The sequence below is a fragment of the Salmo salar genome, chromosome 28, assembly GCF_965601325.2.
Source record: "Salmo salar chromosome 28, fSalSal1, whole genome shotgun sequence".
Taxonomy (NCBI): Eukaryota; Metazoa; Chordata; class Actinopteri; order Salmoniformes; family Salmonidae; genus Salmo; species Salmo salar.
Window position 1 is genome coordinate 29,092,501 of NC_138318.1, and position 24,541 is coordinate 29,117,041.

Below are 24,541 nucleotides of genomic sequence, written 5' to 3' on the forward strand. Positions count from 1 at the left end.
CACACACACACACACACATCACATTACTGAACAGTCATACACACCCCACGCACACACACAGAGAGAGAGCGTGTAGAGTGTGAGAGAGAAAGCGTGTAGAGCGTGAGAGAGAGAGAGCGTGTAGAGCGTGAGAGAGAGAGCGTGTAGAGCGTGAGAGAGAGAGCGTGTAGAGCGTGAGAGAGTGGTGAGCGTGAGAGAGAGAGTGGTGAGCGTGAGAGAGAGAGTGGTGAGCGTGAGAGAGAGAGCGTGTAGAGCGCGAGAGAGAGAGAGAGAGAGCATGTAGAGCGCGAGAGCGAGAGTGTAGAGCGTGAGAGAGAGAGTGGTGAGCGTGAGAGAGAGAGTGGTGAGCGTGAGAGAGAGAGAGAGCGTGTAGAGCGCGAGAGAGAGAGAGAGAGAGAGAGAGCGTGTAGAGCGTGAGAGAGAGAGTGTAGAGCGTGAGAGAGAGAGTGGTGAGCGTGAGAGAGAGAGTGGTGAGCTTGAGAGAGAGAGTGGTGAGCGTGAGAGAGTGGTGAGCGTGAGAGAGAGAGAGTGAGAGAGAGCGTGTAGAGCGTGAGAGAGAGAGCGTGTAGAGCGTGAGAGAGAGAGTGGTGAGAGAGAGAGAGCGTGTAGAGCATGAGAGAGAGAGTGGTGAGCGTGAGAGAGAGAGAGAGAGAGCGTGTAGAGTGTGAGAGAGAGAGCGTGTAGAGCGTGAGAGAGAGAGTGGTGAGCGTGAGAGAGAGAGTGATGAGTGTGAGAGAGAGAGTGGTGAGCGTGAGAGAGAGAGTGGTGAGCGTGAGAGAGAGAGTGGTGAGCGTGAGAGAGAGAGTGGTGAGCGTGAGAGAGAGAGTGGTGAGCGTGAGAGAGAGAGTCGTGAGCGTGAGAGAGAGAGTGGTGAGCGTGAGAGAGTGGTGAGCGGAAGAGAAGAGCAGTAGAGAAGAGGGGGAGAGGAAATGGGAGAGAACAGGCCTCTTATTAGTTCCATGGTAAGTAGAGATACAGTATTCCTGGTAGAGAGGGGACTGCTCCTCATCCACCCACACTGTCCCTATATACACACTCATATCCAATCAACACACATTACATTAAGTATTACACATCCCCACCACACACTCTCCTGTTGAAATGATCATTAAGAGAACAAGGGGTGCTTTATACAGGCTGGTGATAACATCAACCCACCAGCAGAGTAATTACAGCACGTTATCACTTGACGTTTTTACTTTAACAGTTAGTCAGCCACATGATAAGACAATAGTATGACACTCTCTCACACCCTCCAGATCTTTCTGCCACTGATACTTCCAGTGTAGGTTTTACCTGTTACGGTACGTTCACCACATAATTGTCTGATAAGATCTGCTTTCAGACAGGGGGTGGATCATTAGTTACCAGAGAGAGGGAGAGGGACAAATAGTATGAGAGAGAGGGAGGTAGAGGTAAAGAGATAGAGAGGGGGAGAGAGAGAGGTAGAGAGAGAGAGAGGTAGCGAGAGAGTGCTGAGAGAGAGGGAGAGAGAAAGGGAGAGGGAGAGAGAGAGAGAGCAAGAGAGGGAGAGTGAGAGGGAGAGAGGGAGAGTAATGGGTAATGTAAGTCTCATTTGAATAAAAGGTCATTTTCCCAAAACATCCCTCCATCTGTTTTTTCTTGTCTCTAGCACTCGTTCTTTCTCTCTGCCTGCTATCTCCACATTAGAAAACTGAGGTATAATTAGTGTGTATGCATGTGACTGTGAAAACCACTCCAGTGTACTCCTAGCCTAGGCCAGTCACAGCCAGTCTGACCACTGAAGATGGGAATTCAGGAGAGAAGACAAAGAGACTCCCGTAGTGAGACCGGAGCAGAAAGGAAGAAAGGGAGAGATGGAGAAAGAGGGATAGAGAAAGGATTGGAGGAAACGAGAGATGCAGAGAGAGAAAGCATAGGTTCTAATCAATGAAACACATGTACAGGTTTATACATGTCGAGTGCTGTGCTGCTCTGTTCATGAAATGTCTATCTGGAACATTCAGCCTGACTCTGAGAGATAAAGAGACTAACTGCTCTCGTAATTGTACAAGGACCCTCCCTTTCTTTCTCTCCCTCTTTCTTCCTCCTCTATTTCACCCCCCTGATTGACATCCCCCCTGCTTGCTTCCAGGCTTTGCCTGCCAAGAGAGAGGGAGTGGGTAAGTGAAAGAGAGGGAGTGGGTAAGTGAAAGAGAGGGAGTGGGTGAGTGAAAGAGAGGGAGTGGGTGAGTGAAAGAGAGGGAGTGGGTACATGAAAGAGAGGGAGTGGGTGAGTGAAAGAGAGGGAGTGGGTGAGTGAAAGAGAGGGAGTGGGTACATGAAAGAGAGGGAGTGGGTGAGTGAAAGAGAGGGAGTGGGTGAGTGAAAGAGAGGGAGTGGGTGAGTGAAAGAGAGGGAGTGGGTGAGTGAAAGAGAGGGAGTGGGTGAGTGAAAGAGATGGAGTGGGTGAGTGAAAGAGATGGAGTGGGTGAGTGAAAGAGAGGGAGTGGGGGAGTGAAAGAGAGGGAGTGGGGGAGTGAAAGAGAAGGAGTGGGTGATTGAAAGAGAGGGAGTGGGTGAGTGAAAGAGAGGTAGTGGGTGAGTGAAAGAGAGGGAGTGGGGGAGTGAAAGAGAAGGAGTGGGTGATTGAAAGAGAGGGAGTGGGTGAGTGAAAGAGAGGTAGTGGGTGAGTGAAAGAGAGGGAGTGGGTGAGTGAAAGAGATGGAGTGGGTGAGTGAAAGAGAAGGAGTGGGTGATTGAAAGAGAGGGAGTGGGTGAGTGAAAGAGAGGTAGTGGGTGAGTGAAAGAGAGGGAGTGGGGGAGTGAAAGAGAGGGAGTGGGGGAGTGAAAGAGAGGGAGTGGGGGAGTGAAAGAGAGGTAGTGGGTGAGTGAAAGAGAGGGAGTGGGGGAGTGAATTGCCTTATAAATGACAGAGGAGGGAACGATCACACCCGTCTCTATTGTCCTGTGTCTGTCATGCCTGACCCCTCATCAAACACACACACACACACATTATGCCACCTCTGTCAAGCCTGACCCCTCATCAAACACACACACACACACATTATGCCACCTCTGTCAGGCCTGACCCCTAACTAAATACCCAGGCCCCCCTCGTAACCATGGTGACCAAAAAATGTCCCAGCCATCGCCTAGCAACCAGGAAACAATGGGTGTCGTGGAAACGGCATCTGCTGTGCAAAGGGCATGCTTTTCTCTAGGGACAGGGACTGGGTGGGGGTGGGGGGGTGTTGGAACGGAGGAACGGAGGACAAGAAGAGGGTGATGGGAACAGTATTGGGACATCCTCTTTAACCATGTCACAAAGAGGTTTCTGGAAAACAAGCCTGGAGATTCACATCTCTGGTCTCTGGGCTGGCTGGCGAAACTCTGAATGTATATGATGTATTATGAACAGCCATATGTTATGTTGCTATAATGTTAAATTCTCTCTGAATGAAAGAATTGTGAAAGCAGCAGGTCAGCTGAGAACTCGGAAGGAGAGAGAGAGACAGTCGGGACTAAAAAACAGAAAATGAAAAGAACAAAACAATGATAATTGCTTTTTTACAATTCACCATAACTTCTAGATGTTGTTCACTTTTCCTTAACTGAGATGTCTCTCAGATGGAACCATCGGTGTGTTTAGCTCCTCTCAGTCTTTGTTAAGGCCCGGTCTTTAGAAAGGATATACTGGCCTGTCACTGTCTCAAAAGCGTTAGACCGACAATCTCAGCTGGCTACAGACCAACATAGCTTACTCAACACTGAACTTACAAGTCTTATTTCTCTAAGAACTGAAGAACACCTCAACTTTTTCTCTGAGACAGATATGAGGAGATGGTGAGAGCTGACTGAGTGAGAGAGAGAAATAGACAAGTGTGTCTAAAGGCAGGAAGATACTGTGAACCAGCACAGATAGTGAATATCGACATCTTGCAGGTTTCTAAATGCAGGAAGGTGAAGACACAGCAAGTGCCAGAAGGTAAATCGTCTCCATAGTAACATCAGTTATTTCTAAAGGGGAGAAAATTGTTGGACTTGTCAGTGGTGCAATGGAGACAAGTTAAGGTACAATATAACAGTCAGATGATATCAGAGTGTCCTCACCTCTTATTGGTTACAATATAACAGTCAGATGATATCAGAGTGTCCTCACCTCTTATTGGTTACAATATAACAGTCAGATGATATCAGAGGGTCCTCACCTCTTATCAGTTACAATATAACAGTCAGATGATATCAGACAGTCCTCACCTCTTATCGGTTACAATATAACAGTCAGATGATATCAGAGAGTCCTCACCTCTTATCGGTTAAGGTACAATATAACAGTCAGATGATATCAGAGGGTCCTCACCTTTTATTGGTTAAGGTACAATATAACAGTCAGATGATATCAGAGGGTCCTCACCTCTTATTGGTTAAGGTACAATATAACAGTCAGATGATATCAGAGAGTCCTCACCTCTTATCAGTTACAATATAACAGTCAGATGATATCAGAGTGTCCTCACCTCTTATCAGTTACAATATAACAGTCAGATGATATCAGAGTGTCCTCACCTCTTATCAGTTACAATATAACAGTCAGATGATATCAGAGAGTCCTCACCTCTTATCAGTTACAATATAACAGTCAGATGATATCAGAGAGTCCTCACCTCTTATCAGTTACAATATAACAGTCAGATGATATCAGAGGGTCCTCACCTTTTATTGGTTAAGGTACAATATAACAGTCAGATGATATCAGAGGGTCCTCACCTCTTATTGGTTAAGGTACAATATAACAGTCAGATGATATCAGAGAGTCCTCACCTCTTATCAGTTACAATATAACAGTCAGATGATATCAGAGTGTCCTCACCTCTTATCAGTTACAATATAACAGTCAGATGATATCAGAGTGTCCTCACCTCTTATCAGTTACAATATAACAGTCAGATGATATCAGAGAGTCCTCACCTCTTATCGGTTACAATATAACAGTCAGATGATATCAGAGGGTCCTCACCTCTTATCGGTTAAGGTACAATATAACAGTCAGATGATATCAGAGGGTCCTCACCTCTTATCGGTTAAGGTACAATATAACAGTCAGATGATATCAGAGGGTCCTCACCTCTTATCAGTTACAATATAACAGTCAGATGATATCAGAGAGTCCTCACCTCTTATCAGTTACAATATAACAGTCAGATGATATCAGAGGGTCCTCACCTCTTATTGGTTAAGGTACAATATAACAGTCAGATGATATCAGAGAATCCTCACCTCTTATCGGTTACAATATAACAGTCAGATGATATCAGAGAGTCCTCACCTCTTATTGGTTACAATATAATAGTCAGATGATATCAGACAGTCCTCACCTCTTATCAGTTACAATATAACAGTCAGATGATATCAGAGAGTCCTCACCTCTTATCAGTTACAATATAATAGTCAGATGATATCAGAGAGTCCTCACCTCTTATCGGTTAAGGTACAATATAACAGTCAGATGATATCAGAGTGTCCTCACCTCTTATCAGTTACAATATAACAGTCAGATGATATCAGAGAGTCCTCACCTCTTATTGGTTAAGGTACAATATAACAGTCAGATGATATCAGAGTGTCCTCACCTCTTATCGGTTACAATATAACAGTCAGATGATATCAGAGAGTCCTCACCTCTTATCGGTTACAATATAACAGTCAGATGATATCAGAGAGTCCTCACCTCTTATCGGTTAAGGTACAATATAACAGTCAGATGATATCAGAGGGTCCTCACCTCTTATTGGTTAAGGTACAATATAACAGTCAGATGATATCAGAGAGTCCTCACCTCTTATCAGTTACAATATAACAGTCAGATGATATCAGAGTGTCCTCACCTCTTATCAGTTACAATATAACAGTCAGATGATATCAGAGTGTCCTCACCTCTTATCAGTTACAATATAACAGTCAGATGATATCAGAGAGTCCTCACCTCTTATCAGTTACAATATAACAGTCAGATGATATCAGAGAGTCCTCACCTCTTATCAGTTACAATATAACAGTCAGATGATATCAGAGGGTCCTCACCTTTTATTGGTTAAGGTACAATATAACAGTCAGATGATATCAGAGGGTCCTCACCTCTTATTGGTTAAGGTACAATATAACAGTCAGATGATATCAGAGAGTCCTCACCTCTTATCAGTTACAATATAACAGTCAGATGATATCAGAGTGTCCTCACCTCTTATCAGTTACAATATAACAGTCAGATGATATCAGAGTGTCCTCACCTCTTATCAGTTACAATATAACAGTCAGATGATATCAGAGAGTCCTCACCTCTTATCGGTTACAATATAACAGTCAGATGATATCAGAGGGTCCTCACCTCTTATCGGTTAAGGTACAATATAACAGTCAGATGATATCAGAGGGTCCTCACCTCTTATCGGTTAAGGTACAATATAACAGTCAGATGATATCAGAGGGTCCTCACCTCTTATCAGTTACAATATAACAGTCAGATGATATCAGAGAGTCCTCACCTCTTATCAGTTACAATATAACAGTCAGATGATATCAGAGGGTCCTCACCTCTTATTGGTTAAGGTACAATATAACAGTCAGATGATATCAGAGAATCCTCACCTCTTATCGGTTACAATATAACAGTCAGATGATATCAGAGAGTCCTCACCTCTTATTGGTTACAATATAATAGTCAGATGATATCAGACAGTCCTCACCTCTTATCAGTTACAATATAACAGTCAGATGATATCAGAGAGTCCTCACCTCTTATCAGTTACAATATAATAGTCAGATGATATCAGAGAGTCCTCACCTCTTATCGGTTAAGGTACAATATAACAGTCAGATGATATCAGAGTGTCCTCACCTCTTATCAGTTACAATATAACAGTCAGATGATATCAGAGAGTCCTCACCTCTTATTGGTTAAGGTACAATATAACAGTCAGATGATATCAGAGTGTCCTCACCTCTTATCGGTTACAATATAACAGTCAGATGATATCAGAGAGTCCTCACCTCTTATCGGTTACAATATAACAGTCAGATGATATCAGAGAGTCCTCACCTCTTATCGGTTAAGGTACAATATAACAGTCAGATGATATCAGAGGGTCCTCACCTCTTATCGGTTAAGGTACAATATAACAGTCAGATGATATCAGAGAGTCCTCACCTCTTATCGGTTACAATATAACAGTCAGATGATATCAGAGGGTCCTCCCTCTCCTCTTATCGGTTAAGGTACAATATAACAGTCAGATGATATCAGAGGGTCCTCCTCATTGGGCACCAGTCTTAGCTTGTTCATGTGCAAACACTTTGTCTGCTATGAACGGCAGTCCCCCTCTGACTTTATAGGCTGTAACCTGCCTGTATCCCCCTAGCCCTGACTAAAACTACAGCCACTGGCTATATACACTGGCCTAGTGGAGCTGGCAAACAAACAAACAAACAAACAAACAAACAAACAAACAAACAAACAAACAAACAAACAAACAAACAAACAAACAAACAAACAAACAAACAAACACACACACACACACACACACACACACACACACACACACACACACACACACACACACACACACACACACACACACACACACACACAGGCCTACATAACCATTGGGGAACCAGAGAAGCAGGCCATTTAAGTTCGAGGAGTTTACCTTACATGGGAAGGAAATAGAAAGAGCACAACAGACATGTTCTTACTGTGTGTGTGTTTGTGTGTGTGTGTGTACGTGCGTGTGTGTGGCTTCTCCCAGCGTCTCAGAGATATCCGGAGGGCATGCTGGTCCTGTCCCAGTTCCCAGCCCGTCCCACAGCCGTGAGAACGGCGCTGCAATGGAAAGCAGACGTTTAATCTGCCCCTGACTAACTTTATTTTGTGTTTTTTTAGCTGATCTCAAATGTTTTGTACATAATGTTTCCGCCATCATTTCCAATGACCAAAAAGAGCTTCTGGACATCAGAACAGTAATCACACACCTCTGTTTGGATGAAGATTTGTACTTCAACAAGTCGGAGTCAGAGGACGTACTGCTCACCGTGGACCAGGCCCTGATCCCAGAGACCCGAAAAAAAGAAGGCGGCATACAGTAAGAGGCCGACCTGCGGGCACCCTGACAAAACTATGTCGGCGAGTACATAAACTGCCTCTACCCTCCATTCTATTGGTGAACGTACAATCACTGGAGAACTAACTGGATGAGCTCTGTTCAAGACTATCCTTTCAACAGGACCTGAAGAACTGTAATATCCTATGTTTCTCAGAGTCGCATGTGAACAAGGGCATGAATAATATACATTTAGCTGGTTTTTCAATGCATCAGCAGGACAGAATGACAGCGTTAGGTAAGCTCAAGGGGGAAAGTGAGTGTTTAATAAAAGCTGGTGTGTGATTTCTAATATTAAGAAGTCTTGAGGTTCTGCTCGCCTGAGTTAGAATACCTCATGATAAGCTGTAGACCATACTACTTACCAAAAGAGTTTTCATCTATATTTTTCGTAGTTGTCTATTTACCACCACAAACCGATGCTGGCACTTAGACTGCACTCAACGAACTGTATTGGGCCATAAGCAAACAAGAAAATAATCATCCAGAAGAGGAACTTCTAGTTGCCGGTGATTTTAATCAGGAAAAATGAATTCCGTCTTACCTAATTTCTACCAGGATTTCACCTGTGCAACTAGAGGCGGGAAAACTCTGGACCACCTTTACTCCACACACAGAAAGGCATACAAATCTTTCCCTCACCCTCCATTTGGCAAACCTGACCATAACTCTATACTCTTGATTCCTGCTTAGAAGAAAAAACACAAACAGAAAGTAGCAGTGATGCGCTCAATATGGTCCGATGAAGCGAATGCTAAGCTAAAGGACTGTTTTGCTAGCACAGACTGGAATATACTCCGGGATTTATCTGATGGAATTGAGGAGTTTACCACATCAGTCACCGGCTTCATTAATAAGTGCATGGACGACTAAGATCAAATCCTAATGCACCGGCTCTGATGCTTGTCGGATGTGGCAGGAAACATAAACTATCACGGAGTATAAAGGGAAACCCAGCTGCAAGCAGCCCAATGACACAAGCCTACCAGATGAGCTAACTGCCTTCTATAATCACTTCAAGGCAAGCAACATTGAACCATGCATGAGAGCACCAGCTGTACTGGGCGACTGTGTGATCACACCCTCCATAGTCGATGTGAGAAAGACCTTTAAACAGGGCCAGATGTGAGTAAGACAAAGGCCTCAGGGCTAGAAGGATTACTAGGACACATACTCAGAGCATGTGCAGACCAGCTGGCAAGTGTCTTCACTGATATTTTCAACCTCCCCTGACCCAGTCTGTAATACCTACACCTTGGCCCAAGAACGCCAAGGTAACCTGTCTAAATGACTATCGCCCCATAGCACTCTCAAATGTAGCCATGAAATGCTTTGTAAGGCTGGTCATGGCTCACATCAACACCATCATCCCAGACACCCTGGACCCACTCCAATTCGCACAACGCCCCAACAGATCCACATACGAAGCAATCTCTATTGCACTCCACACTGCCTTTTCCCACTTGGATAAAAGGAAAACCTATGCAAGAACGCTGTTCATTGACTACATCTCAGCATTCAACACCATAGTGCCCTCCAAGCAAATCACAAAGGTAAGGACCCTGGAACTGAACACCTCCCTTTTGCAACTGGATCCTGGACTTTCTGACGGGCCACCCCAGGTGGTGAAGGTAGGCAATAACACGGGGCCCCTAAGGGCATAAGTGGTTAGTCACCTCCGGTATTCCCTGTTAGAACTACATGGCCGTGCACAACTTCAACACTATCATTAAGTTTGCTGATGACACGAATGTGGTAGGACTGATCACTGACGATGATGAGACCTGGCAGTGTGCTTCCAGAACATCAAACTCTCCCTCAACATCAGCAAGAGAAAGGAGTTGATCAGACTTAAGTAAAACAGAGGGCCGAGCACACCCCCATTCACATTGACAAGGCTGACATGGGCCCTCAGATCCTCAAAAAGTTCTACAGCTGCATCATTGAGAGTATCTTGACTGGCTGGATCACTGCTTGGGTATGGCATCTGCTTGGCACCCGACCGCAAGGCACTACAGAGGGCCCAGTACATCACTGGTGCCAAGCTCCCTGCCATCCAGGACCAGTATACCAGGTGGTGTAATTGTCAAAGACTCCAGACACCCAAGTCATAGACTGTTCACTCTGCTACCGCACAGCAAGTGTTAACAATGCACTAAGTCTGGAACCAACAGGACCCTGAATAGCTTCTACTACCAAGCCATAAGACTGCTAAATAATTAGTTTAATAGTTAACCAAATAGCTACGCGGTCAATCGGCAATTCTGCATTGAGCCTTTTTGCACAAACTTTTTTGACTGATGACAAACGCTGCTACTACTGTTTATTATCTGTCACTTATTCCTAGTTATTTGTACATATCTACCTCAATTAGCTCGTACCCCTGCACATCTACTTGGTACTGGTACCCTGTGTATATAGCCAAGTTATCATTGACCAGGTCCTGGTACCCCGTGTATATAGCCAAGTTATCATTGACCAGGTCCTGGTGACCCGTGTATATAGCCAAGTTATCATTGACTCTGTACTGGTACCCCGTGTATATAGCCAAGTTATCATTGACCAGGTCCTGGTGACCCGTGTATATAGCCAAGTTATCACTGACTCTGTACTGGTGCCCAGTTTTTCTCTCTTTTTCTTTATTTTTCTTTCTTTCTCTCTCGGAGGACCTGAGCCCTAGGACCATGCCTCAGGACTACCTGGCCTGATGACTCCTTGGTGTCCCCAGTCCACCTGGTTGTGCTGCTGCTCCAGTTTCAACTGTTCTGCCTGCGGCTATGGAACCCTGACCTGTTCACCGGACGTGCTACCTGTCCCAGACCTGCTGTTTTCAACTCTCTAGCGACAGCAGGAGCAGTAGAGATACTCTGAATGATCGGCTATGAAAAGCCAACTGACATTTACTCCTGAGGTGCTGACTTGTTGCACCCTCGACAACCACTGTGATTATTATTATTTGACCCTGCTGGTCATCTATGAACATTTGTACATCTTGGTCATGTTCTGTTATAATCTCCACCCGGCACAGCCAGAAGAGGACTGGCCACCCCTCATAGCCTGGTTCCTCTCTAGGTTTCTTCCTAGGTTCTGGCCTTTCTAGGGAGTTTTTCCTAGCCACCGTGCTTCTACACCTGCATTGCTTGCTGTTTGGGATTTTAGGCTGGGTTACTGTACAGTACTTTGTGACATCAGCTGATGTAAGAAGGGCTTGATAAATACATTTGATTGATTGATAATTGACTTGGTACTGGTACCCCATGTATATAGCCAAGTTATCATTGACTTGGTACTGGTAACCCTGTGTGTATAATCAAGCTATCATTGACTCTGTACTGCTACCCTGTGTATATAGTCAAGTTATCACAGACTCTGGTGTCGTGTCTTTGGCTATGCAGGATTAAGTGATATGACATGCTATTCTATAAAATAATTTCTCTGTAATCAATATTACCTGATTAAGCTAATCAGGTAAATGTAATTAACTAGAAAGTCAGGGCACCACGAAATAATGTTTATAGAGCTGTTATCTTCCGAATAAACTCTTAAAGACCTAGTAATCTTTTACATCAGTAGTAGTCAATATTTAATCGTCACTTTATTCAGTCTCATCTGAAAGTTGTAAATTCTTGGTAATCTTCACGAACCCTGGCTAACAAGTTTAATCAGCAATGCAAAATTTGGTTGAATTATTTATTTACTACATACCTAAATAATCACACAGAATTACATCTACACAGAATGGATCATACATTGATTACAAATTATGTCATAAAGGAAAACGTCCCTAGTGGACGGAACAGATATGACGGCTGGTTACACAAAGAAAGGGGGTTGGGTTTTGAATGAAAGAGCGGGAAGACTGAGTAACAAAGGGAGAAGCTATGCTATCGTAAATACAGAATGTTATGCATTCTAAATAACCGCCCATTTGGAAAAAGGCAATGCAAGGAATATTTACTCTGAACTGCGCTTCAATAGGTTGGTCATCGATGGAAGGCCGGGTTGCCCAGCAGGGATCTCTTGTCCTCTGAAGAATGTCTCTGGTGGTAAACTGGATACGTTGTTGTATCGTTGTGTGTGTTAGATTGGATACGGCGTCCGTCCTTTCCGAGCCCACGTTTACAGCAGCTGCTGCTAACTCAATGGCTAGGAGCTATCACTTCTGGAGTGAATAAGAGTTCAAAGTTCATACCAAGTTGCCATACTTTTAAGCTCGTGCTATATTCTGGCTGGTATAGATGAAATTCATCCATTCGGCGTGTCGATAGTCACCTTTACATTGTTCACGATGCTAATTTCGTTAGGTTATTATCTGAGCCCTTTTAACGTAGGACCGTCGTCCTCACGTCCTCGGAACAGAAAGTTGAATTTTTGTCAACGGGTTAATATAGTGGTGAAAGAAGGGCGTGTTTCATAGTTTACAACCAATGTCTGTTCACTTGGGCGGGGCCTCTGAGTGAGCAGAGTTTCTCTATGATAAACCGTTCTCTCATTTAAGAAGCTAAAATTACATTTCATCTTTTCACAAATAGTTTCATATTTCAATATTTAAATTGCACAACAATCCATGTGAATCTGTTAACTAGAATGTGTCGACTTTCCAAGATACAGTTTATGTCATCCTGTCATTAGTAGTAATGTCTCAGACAACAACTGGTCTGAGATCATATTCATTAAGTACCAACACATATTTTCAACTGGTTGGATTACCGAAATATGGTTCCGTTTCCCACCTTTCGATGTTACCAGACTCTCTATGTTACAAAGGCTTTACAAGAGTCAACTCTATAAAGTAGAGAGAGAGAATATATATATATATATAAGTTATCATTGACTCTGTACTGGTACCCCGTGTATATAGCCAAGTTATCATTGAATCTGTACTGGTACCCCATGTATATAGCCAAGTTATCATTGAATCTGTACTGGTACCCCTTGTATATAGCCAAGTTATCATTGAATTTGTACTCGTACCCCGTGTATATAGCCAAGTTATCATTGAATCTGTACTCGTACCCTGTGTATATAGCCAAGTTATCATTGAATCTGTACTGGTACCCCATGTATATAGCCAGGTTATCATTGAATCTGTACTGGTACCCCGTGTATATAGCCAGGTTATCATTGAATCTGTACTGGTACCCCATGAATATAGCCAGGTTATCATATAGCCAAGTTATTGATACTCGTTGAGTATTTATTATTACTTTTATTATTTCCACATTTTACTTTTCTATACTTTTCTACTTTTCTTTCTCTATTTTCTTTCTCTCTGCATTGTTGGGAAGGGCACGTAAGTAATAATTTCTCAGCTAGTCTACACCTGCGGTTTTTGAAAAATGTGACAAATAACATTTGATTTGAGGCCAAAATAGCTGCATTGTAATAGTCAGGGGTCATAGCTCTCTTACCAAACAATCCCATTGACAGCCTTAAACCACAAAGTACACAGTCAGTCAAACCAAAAATCACTCACTAGGTTCCACATACTGTATAGAGCCCTTTCTCCTTAGTCTGTGATAATAGTTAGCTAGTGTCAGTATCCTGGTGACTGGGTTAGAGACTCGGTCTGTTAACCAGGCCTAATCTACAGTCACACACACAGAAACACACACAGAAACACACACTGTCATAATCCCCTCCTTAGGACTGATGAAGGCGTCAGGGGAGGGCTGGATATTGAGCAAAGCCAAGCGTTAAGGGCGTAGACCCATTGACTTTTTTCCACATTTTGTTACGTTACAGCCTCATTCTAAAATATATTTTTTTCATCAATCTACACACAATACCCCACAATGACAAAGCGAAAACAGGTTTTTAGACATTTTGGCAAATTTATTACAAATAAAAACAGAAATACCTTATCTACAAAAGTATTCAGACCCATTGCTATGAGACTCAAAATTGAGCTCAGGTGCATTCTGTTTCCATTGATCTTCCTTGAGATGTTTCTACAACTTGATTGGAGTTCACCCGTGGTAAAATCAATTAATTGGACATGATTTGGAAAGGCACACACCTGTCTATACAAGGTCCCACAGTTGACAGTGCATGTAAAAGAAAAAAACAAGCCATGAGGTCAAAGGAATTGTCCGTTGAGCTCTGAGACAGGATTGTGTCGAGGCACAGATCTGGGGAAGGGTACCCAAACATTTCTGCAGCATTGAAGGTCTCCAAGAACACAGTGGCCGCCATCATTCTTAAATGGAAGAAGTTTGGAACCACCACGACTCTTCCTAGAGCTGGCCTAGGAAAACTGAGCAATCAGGGGAGAAGAGCCTTGGTCAGGGAGGTGACCAGGAACCCGCTGATCACTCTGACAGAGCTCCAGAGTTCTGTGGAGATGGGAGAAGTTTCCAGAAGGACAACCATCTTTGCAGCACGCCACCAATCAGGCCTTTATGGTAGAGTGGCGAGACGGAAGCCAATCCTCAGTAAAAGGTACATGACAGCCCGCTTGGAGTTTGCCAGAAGGCACCTAAATGACTCTCAGACCATGAGAAACAAGATTATCTGGTCTGATGAAACCAAGATTGAACTCTTTGGACTGAATGCAAAGCGTCACGTCTGGAGGAAACCTGGCACCATCCCTACGGTGAAGCATGGTGGTGGCAGCATCATGCTGTGGGGATGTTTTTTAGCGGCAGGGATTGGAAAACTAGTCTAGATCGAGGGGAAGATGAACGGAGCAAAGTACATCTCTTGAGAGACCTGAAAATAGTTGGGCAGCGATGCTCCACATCCAAGCTGACAGAGCTTGAGAGGATCTGCAGAGAGAATGGGAAAATCTCCCCAAATACAGGTGTGCCAAACTTGTAGCGTCATACCCAAGAAGACTAGAGGCTGTAATCACTGCCAAAGGTGCTTCAACAAAGTATTGAGTAAAGGGTCTGAATACTTATGTAAATGAATATTTATGTATTTATTTTTTTATACATTTGCAAATAGGTCTAAAAACCCGTTTTTGCTTTGTCATTATGGTGTATTGTGTGTAGAGTGATGAGGAAGAAAAATGATTTAATACATTTTTGAATAAGGATATAACATAATAACGTGTGGAAAAAGTCAAGGGGTCTGAATGTATTCCGCTTGCACTGTATGTATATATATATATCTCTGACCTGCGTTGTCCTGGCATGTGACCTCTTTCTCCAGTTCCTGTCGTAAATATCCACTGAGGCCTGTGAGAAGATATGTGTGAGAAGATACAGAGGAACAACTCACCATACACACACCATCTGTGTACACACACAGACACGGATCACTACCATCCTCTGACACACACACACACACACCTCTGACACATACACACACACACACCTCTGACACACACACACACACACCTCTGACACACACACACACACACACACACGCACACACACACACACACACACACACGCACACACACACACACACACACACACACACACACACACACACACACACACACACACACACACACACACACACACACACACACACACACACACACACACACACACACACACACACACACACACACACTCACTCACATATACTCACTATCATACACTAAGGCGTCAGAAAACTTACATTAGAGACTAAATGATGAGAAAGGTTTACCTGATAGACAGTTGGTTGGGTAAGACAGGCTGTGCTGCTATCTCTCAGGCCAGCAGCTCTCAGGCAATTAGCTCAGTGTGAGACAGGCTCCTCCTCTCCTCTCCTCTCCTCTCCTCTCCTCTCCTCTCCTCTCCTCTCCTCTCCTCTCCTCTCCTCTCCTCTCCTCTCCTCTCCTCTCCTCTCCTCTCCTCTCCTCTCCTCTCCTCTCCTCTCCTCTCCTCTCCTCTCCTCTCCTCTCCTCTCCTTTCCTCTCCTCTCCTCTCCTCTCTTCTCCTCTCCTCTCCTTTCCTCTCCTCTCCTCTCCTCTCCTCTCCTCTCCACATGAAAGACCAGAAGGAGACCCCTCTCCCCTTTCCTCTCCTCTCCTCTCCCAGACCTCGTTGCCACAGCTGAGGCCCAGCGGCAGTGTACCCCCGTAAGCTCCTCACAGTGGGCCTGACAGGGTGAGGGGTGGTGGAGAGATGAAGGGGAGTTGAGGGGGAGGAAAATGGGAGACAGAGGACGACACTCAGTAAGGCCTGCTGGTCAAGTCTTTTTCCACCAGAGCTAAGGGGGTGAGGAGGAAAGAGATACTATGGATGGAGAGGGGGGAGGTCATGGGGGAGGAGGGGGAGACAGCCAGGGTGAGGTAGAGGAAGGGAGACTCTTATCATCTTCTCTGTTTCATTCTCCCTGTGTCACCCAGGCCTCCCACTGACCAGCACTGCTTTGAAGTGTTAATACAACCAGGCTAATGCTGCCTGGGCTAAGACCGCCTTTTAGCTAATGCACTAATGCAGGTACCTCAGCCTCACCACTCTGCCAGAGAGAGATCAAAACAGCCAGCCACATCTCAAAGCTCACAGAGGAGATTTATTTATTTCATGTCTCTGCCTCGACAATCTTTCACTCTCCCATCCCTCTCTCACTGTCGCTCCCATTCCTCTCTACCTGTCACCTCTGGACTCCTCAGGAGGTGTTAGATTGGAATGGCCAGAGACACAATCACACACACACATGCACACCCTGATTAGTTTATTTTCACCTCAAGCAAGCACATCTGTGTACTAGTGAGAGGGGGACGGGGGGACGGGGGACGGGGGGGACGGGGGGACGGGGGTTGGTGTAAGGATTGTTCAGGTGGGGCAGGTGCAGTGCTTTCAGAAAGACTTTTTCTACATTTTGTAGAAGACTTTTTCTACATTTTGTTGTGTAACAGCCTGAATTGAAAATTTGATTTTGTGTCACTAATCTACACACAATATCCCATAATGTCAAAGTGGATTTTTTTTTATTGATTATTATTTAAAAATGTAAAGCTTAAACTTATACATTTTAGTCATTTAGCAGACACTCTTATCCAGAGCAACTTACAGTAGTGAATGCATACATTTCATACATTTTTTTTTTCTGTGATGGTCCCCCGTGGGAATCGAACCCACAACCCTGGCGTTACAAACACCATGCTCTACCAACTGAGCTACAGGGAATGGCTGTGATAGTAGAACACTGAGGATGGACCAACATTGTAGTTACTCCACAATACTTATCTAATCAAGGTATATTACTGTTTTATTTTTCTTCACTTTGACATTAAGAGTATTTTGTGTACATTGTTGACAGAAAATGACATCTCAATCCATTGCAATGTGACTTTGTAACATAACAAAATGTGGAAAAAGTCAAGGGGCTTGAATACTTTACAAAGGCAATGTACGTGTATGATTTCCCCCTTCTCTCCCTCCCCTCCTCTCTCCCCTCCCCTGCTCTCTCTCCTCCTCCCACTCTCTCCCCTCCCCTGCTCTCTCTCTCCTCCTCCCACTCTCTCCCCTCCCCTGCTCTCCCTCTCCTCTCTCCCCTCCTCTGCTCTCCCTCTCCTCCTCATCTCTCCCCTCCTCTCCTTCCCCTCATCCTCTTCCCCTCCCTTGCTCTCCCTCTCCTCCTCCTCTCTCCCCTCCCCTGCTCTCCCTCTTATCTCTCCCCTCCTCTCCCTCCCCTCATCCTCTCTCCCCTCCCTTGCTCTCCCTCTCCCTCTCCTCCTCCTCTCTCCCCTCCCCTCCCCTGCTCTCCCCCTCCCCCTGCTCTCTCCCCTCCCCTCCTCTGCCTCTCCTCCTCCTCTTCTCTTCCTCCTCTCTCCCCTCACCTCCTCTCTTCCCTCCCTTCCTCTCCCCCTCATCCTCTCTCCCCTCCCCTGCTCTCCCTCTTCTCCTTTTTCCCTCCTACTCTCACTCTCCTCCTCCTCCTCTCCCTCCTCCTCTCCCTCTCCTAACAGCAGTAGTTGACACAGCAGGGAGGGGAAATGGATTTTGTCTTCCAGTCTTATTCTTTAATACTTTACACAGCCTGGGGGAAGGAGACCACCTGCACAGAACACACACTCCTTTTCTCTTTCTCCTTCCAACTCCCTCCTCCTCTCCCTCTCTCTTCTATCTCTCTCTTCTATCTCTCTCGCTCGCACACACACTGAAGGCAATGAGATCAGAGTTCCATGCTGGCATCACAGCGGGGTCAGATACATTGTCAGAGAGTCCCAATTCTGGCAGCTGATGAGCTGTGTGTGTGTGCGTGTGTGTGCGCGTGTGTGTGTGTACGTGTGTGTTCGTATGTGAGAGAGACATAAAAAGAGGAAACCTGGGGCTTTAGTGTACTGTGAGAGAAGATCAATAGTTCTGTGAAGAAGTGATAACAATACAAGCACAGTGACAAAAAGTTAGACAGACAGACAGACAGACAGACAGACAGACAGACAGACAGACAGACAGACAGACAGACAGACAGACAGACAGACAGACACAGTTATACAGACAGTTAGACAGGCAGTTAGACACACAGTTAGACAGACAGTTAGACAGACAGTTAGACCGACAGACACTGAGACTTGTAGGCTAGCTGTTTACCTAGAACAACAACACATGTAAACCGCAGACGTACACATGCAAACATACACTTAACGTCGTTGGCATGCACAGAGATGTGAACTGGACTAACAGTAAAACACTTCCCATTCTGGAAAACTACGATCAGAAACAAGAGAGTCGTTATTCCAACCTCGCTGGAAAACTCCTGAGAGTTTACCTACTATACCCCTATGGAGAGAGAGAGAGAGAGAGAGAGAGCGAGAGAGAGAGAGAGAGAGAGAGAGAGAGAATAGGGGAGAGAGATAGGGATGGAGGGAGTGGGAGAGAGAGAGAGAGAGAGAGAGAGAGAGAGAGAATAGGGGAGAGAGAGAGAGACAGGGATGGAGGGAGTGGGAGAGAGAGAGAGAGAGAGAGGGATGGAGGGAGTGGGAGAGAGAGAGCTACAGACATGCTCAACGTGACCTCCTGTGTTTTGTTTTTAGAACGAGATAAACACTCAAATCTAAAAAGAATTCAAGACAAGAAGTGATGAACAAAAACTCTATTCATTCAGAATATTTAAAAAAGTAACTTTGCAGAAGTTTTTACTCTCGCTAGCTATCTACACAACAAAAACCTAGCCAGCAGGCTAACAAGCTAGCCAGAAGAATTGAGCTAGAACAAACCTAGCAATGGGAGTTAATGCAACTACATCAAACGACCATACTGACTGAGTAAACCTAAAAGGAACACGGACTCTAACGTTAAACATATCCTCCGTTTTTTTGTGTGAAGATTTTTCACTATTTTTGTGTTTTTTTTTAACCAAAATTAGAGCTAGCTAGCAACAGCAGCAGACAAACAAACCCTGATGTCATGGCAACGGTGCAGCAGTATCAGCAGCAGAGCCCACAGGCACCATGTCCCCACTACCCTCCAGAGGCCAAAAATGGCACAACGAGGAAAGCTTTTAAAGAGAAACTACTAAAGGGGAAACCCTTTTCGCAGACCTCTACAAAAAAGGTGATGTGAGTAATCTCGTCTTTCTCACTGACCAGCCAAATGCATGGCGCTCAGCAGTCTTCTCTCACTACCCATCCATAAAGAAAGACAGAATCTGTAATGGGTGGAAGCTGAAAGTTAAAGAGACAGATGACCCTGACAGCACCATGATAACAATCAACCTCTACAAGACTGGGACTGTCATGGTGCAAGGTAAACTTAGGCTGTTTGAAACAAACTTTCAGACCAGAGATAGAGAAGGTATAGAGCAGAGAGCAGAGATAGAGAAGGTTACCACCAGTGACATGCCCTCCCACAAGAGAATCTCCACCAGAACCACTCTCACCCACACTCTCCCCACCCAAAAAGGCACATCCAGCACCTTTCTTCCCACAATAGTGGAGGACACGCCCCAGGAGGTGAGAGACCCCCTCGGTGAGTTCACCAGACTGGAGGGGGAGGTGGTCCTGCTCCGGGAGAGCGTGATCAAACAGCAACCAGACATCCACACCTTAGAGGAGCTCCTAACCAAGGTGTAAACAGCAACCAGACATCCTCACCTTAGAGGAGCTCCTAACCAAGGTGTAAACAGCAACCAGACATCCACACCTTAGAGGAGCTCCTAACCAAGGTGTAAACAGCAACCAGACATCCACACCTTAGAGGAGCTCCTAACCAAGGTGTAAACAGCAACCAGACATCCACACCTTAGAGGAGCTCCTAACCAAGGTGTAAACAGCAACCAGACATCCTCACCTTAGAGGAGCTCCTAACCAAGGTGTAAACAGCAACCAGACATCCACACCTTAGAGGAGCTCCTAACCAAGGTGTAAACAGCAACCAGACATCCTCACCTTAGAGGAGCTCCTAACCAAGGTGTAAACAGCAACCAGACATCCTCACCTTAGAGGAGCTCCTAACCAAGGTGTAAACAGCAACCAGACATCCACACCTTAGAGGAGCTCCTAACCAAGGTGTGGACAGAACAGGACAGCAGCCTTGCAACACAGCTGAAAGAGGTTCAGCAAGAGATCTAACAAAGGAGGTGAGAGAGCTCCAAAAAGACAGGCAGAGCAGTAATAACGACCTGACCTCACTAAGAGAGGAGCTGCAGGAGAGAAAGAGAACAGACGACAGGCTGCAGGAGAGAAAGAGAACAGAGGACAGGCTGCAGGAGAGAAAGAGAACAGAGGACAGGCTGCAGGAGAGAAAGAGAACAGAGGACAGGCTGCAGGAGAGAAAGAGAACAGAGGACAGGCTGCAGGAGAGAAAGAGAACAGAGGACAGGCTGCAGGAGAGAAAGAGAACAGAGGACAGGCTGCAGGAGAGAAAGAGAACAGAGGACAGGCTGCAGGAGAGAAAGAGAACAGAGGACAGGCTGCAGGAGAGAAAGAGAACAGAGGACAGGCTGCAGGAGAGAAAGAGAACAGAGGACAGGCTGCAGGAGAGAAAGAGAACAGAGGACAGGCTGCAGGAGAGAAAGAGAACAGAGGACAGGCTGCAGGAGAGAAGAGAACAGAGGACAGGCTGCAGGAGAGAAGAGAACAGAGGACAGGCTGCAGGAGAGAAAGAGAACAGAGGACAGGCTGCAGGAGAGAAAGAGAACAGAGGACAGGCTGCAGGAGAGAAAGAGAACAGAGGACAGGCTGCAGGAGAGCAAGAGAACAGAGGACAGGCTGCAGGAGAGAAAGAGAACAGAGGACAGGCTGCAGGAGAGAAAGAGAACAGAGGACAGGCTGCAGGAGAGAAAGAGAACAGAGGACAGACTGCAGGAGAGAAAGAGAACAGAGAACAGGATGCAGGAGAGAAAGAGAACAGAGGACAGACTGCAGGAGAGAAAGAGAACAGAGGACAGGCTGCAGGAGAGAAAGAGAACAGAGGACAGGCTGCAGGAGAGAAAGAGAACAGAGGACAGGCTGCAGGAGAGAAAGAGAACAGAGGACAGACTGCAGGAGAGAAAGAGAACAGAGGACAGGCTGCAGGAGAGAAAGAGAACAGAGGACAGGCTGCAGGAGAGAAAGAGAACAGAGGACAGGCTGCAGGAGAGAAAGAGAACAGAGGACAGGCTGCAGGAGAGAAAGAGAACAGAGGACAGGCTGCAGGAGAGAAAGAGAACAGAGGACAGGCTGCAGGAGAGAAAGAGAACAGAGGACAGGCTGCAGGAGAGAAAGAGAACAGAGGACAGGCTGCAGGAGAGAAAGAGAACAGAGGACAGGCTGCAGGAGAGAAAGAGAACAGAGGACAGGCTGCAGGAGCAGCTAGAACACCACTTTATGACCTGCCCTCACAAAGCAGAGGAGCCCAGCTCAACCAGCCAGGCTTCCCCAGCCCTACCTGCTGCACACCCCAGCTCCAATACCCACCACCCCCCACTCTACCCCCTCCAGTCCAGAAGAAACAGACCAGCTACACCCCAGCTCCAACACCCACCACCCCCCACTCTACCCCCTCCAGTCCAGAAGAAACAGACCTGCCACACCCCAGCTCCAACACCCACCACCCCCCACTCTACCCCCTCCAGTCCAGAAGAAACAGACCAGCCACACCCCAGCCCCAACACCCACCAGCCCCCACTCTACCCCCTCCAGTCCAGAAGAAACAGACCTGCCACACCCCAGCTCCAACACCCACCACCCCCCACTCTACCCCCTCCAGTCCAGAAGAAACAGACCAGCCACACCCCAGCCCCAACACCCACCAGCCCCCACTCTACCCCCTCCAGTCCAGAAGAAACAGACCAGCTACACCCCAGCTCCAACACCCACCAGCCCCCACTCTACCCCCTCCAGTCCAGAAGAAACAGACCAGCTACACCCCAGCTCCAACACCCACCACCCCCCACTCTACCCCCTCCAGTCCAGAAGAAACAGACCAGCCACACCCCAGCCCCAACACCCACCAGCCCCCACTCTACCCCCTCCAGTCCAGAAGAAACAGACCAGCTACACCCCAGCCCCAACACCCACCAGCCCCCACTCTAACCCCTCCAGTCCAGAAGAAACACTGGCTGACATTGTCCTGTTCATGGACTCAAATGGGAAACAATTCCCTAGACACAAAAGGAGAAAGCTGTGGTGCCCAACAACGCAGAGTGCCATGGAGCTGCTTGACAAGGCCCAGCTCGGGTCGCCAAGCCACATAATCATACACACCAGAAGCAACGACCTGCAAGCTCAGCAGGAGAGGGTGGCAGTTTCACTACAGGGAGGGATTGAGAAGGCCTCCACAATCTTCCCCAACTCAAGGATTTTGGTGTCTACCCTTCTACAAAGGAAGGACTTCCACCAGACCGACACACAGTCTGTGAGAGGAACAACTGGCCCAGCCCCCACCAACGAAATGAGTGACATTAAACACATGATGAGTCTACTCTGCTCACATGTGATAGGCAGAGGGTCACGGTAAGATGAGCACAAGAACTCCACCCTCCTCACACTACATCCACCCAAGTGGCATAACACAAATGCTATCTTAAATGATAAACAAGTCACATTTGCATAATAAGAGTTCACTTTAATTGAAAAATCATATTTTAATAGTTGTTGTTGGATTGAGAGCGTTTATCTTATTTTGAAGTTAAAGAAAAAACAGTTATGAAATCTTTTTACGTTGCATGTTTACAAGGGTTGAAGTCCTCTACTTTTGGGCTAAAGAGCAGAAACCCAGACTTCCTGAAAGAAATTGATGATGTTGATATTGTAGTACTACAGGAAACATGGTGCAGAGGTGATGTTTCCACTGGCTGTCCACTAGGTTATAGGGAGATCACCCTACCATCCACTAAACTAAAAGGAATCATACAGGGCAGAGACTCAGGGGGAATGCTAATATGGTATAAATCTGAGCTAAGTCATTCAATCAAATTGATCAAAACAGGAGAATTCTTTATCTGGTTAAAAATCAACAAGAAGTATATCTTAACAGATAATAATGTCTTCCTCTGTGCCACATACATTCCACCCTCAGAGTCACCCTACTTCAATGACGAGAGTTTCTCCATTCTAGAGGGGAGATTAGTCACATTCAGGCCCAAGGCAACATACTGGTCTGTGGAGACCTGAACGCTAGAACAGCAGAAGAACAAGACACTATTAACAGTCATGGGGATAAACACCAACAAGGAAGCAATAACTTTTCCCTCCCCACAAACCTCCCCAAAAACAACTATGACAAAGTGAATAACAAAAATGGAGCACAGCTCCTGAAACTCTGTTGAACACTGGGTCTGAACATAGTCAATGCTAGGCTAAGAGGGGACTCTTTTGGTAACAGTACTGTACAGTAGACTACTTCCTCACCGACCTAAACCCAGAGTCTCTCAGAGCCTTCACAGTCAGCCCACTAACACCTCTCTCAGACCACAGTAAAATCACAGTGTATCTGAGAAGAGCTGAACCCAACCATGAAGCATCACGGCCCAATAAATGACATGGTACTAAACAGGCCTATAGATGGAGTGCAAACAGTACAGACATTGACGCCTTCAATATGGGGAAACACTGAAGCAATACAAACACACCCTAAGAACAAAAAAGGAACAGCACATTAGAAATCAGCTGGTTATAAATGAGGAATCCATAGAATCAAAACACTTCGCATCATGAGGAATTGGCTTTCCAAAATGGGGATATGTGGAGAAATCATTTTGCAAACCTCTACTGCAATATAACAAAAAGCCCAGAACAGAAGATATACAAGAAAAATTACAAATCCTTGAATCAGCAGTCAAAGACTATCAAAATCCCGTGGATACCTCAATTACAGAAGAATAATTATCAGAAAAACTACGCACTCTCCAACCCAACAAGGCCTGTGGTGCTGATGGTATTTTAAATGAAATGATCAAATATACATACCGCAAATTCAAAGTGGCTATACTGAAATTCTTCAACACTATCCTCGCTGCAGGTAATTTCCCCAATATTTGGAACCAAGGATTGATCACACCAATCTATAAAAATGGAGACAAATTTAACCCAAATAATTTCAGAGGAATTTGCGTTA

General features: G+C 45.6%; 1 protein-coding gene and 1 non-coding gene across 5 annotated transcripts in view; both read right to left on the reverse strand.

Moving 5' to 3' along the window:
- The window catches only part of LOC106589770 (slit homolog 1 protein), a 220,925-nt gene that overhangs the window by 149,346 nt on the left and 47,038 nt on the right, over positions 1-24,541 (reverse strand). The gene's annotated exons all lie outside the window — the stretch shown is intronic.
- On the reverse strand, positions 17,116-17,188 carry trnat-ugu (transfer RNA threonine (anticodon UGU)). Its single transcript has one exon. It is a non-coding gene; the product is annotated as a tRNA-Thr (tRNA).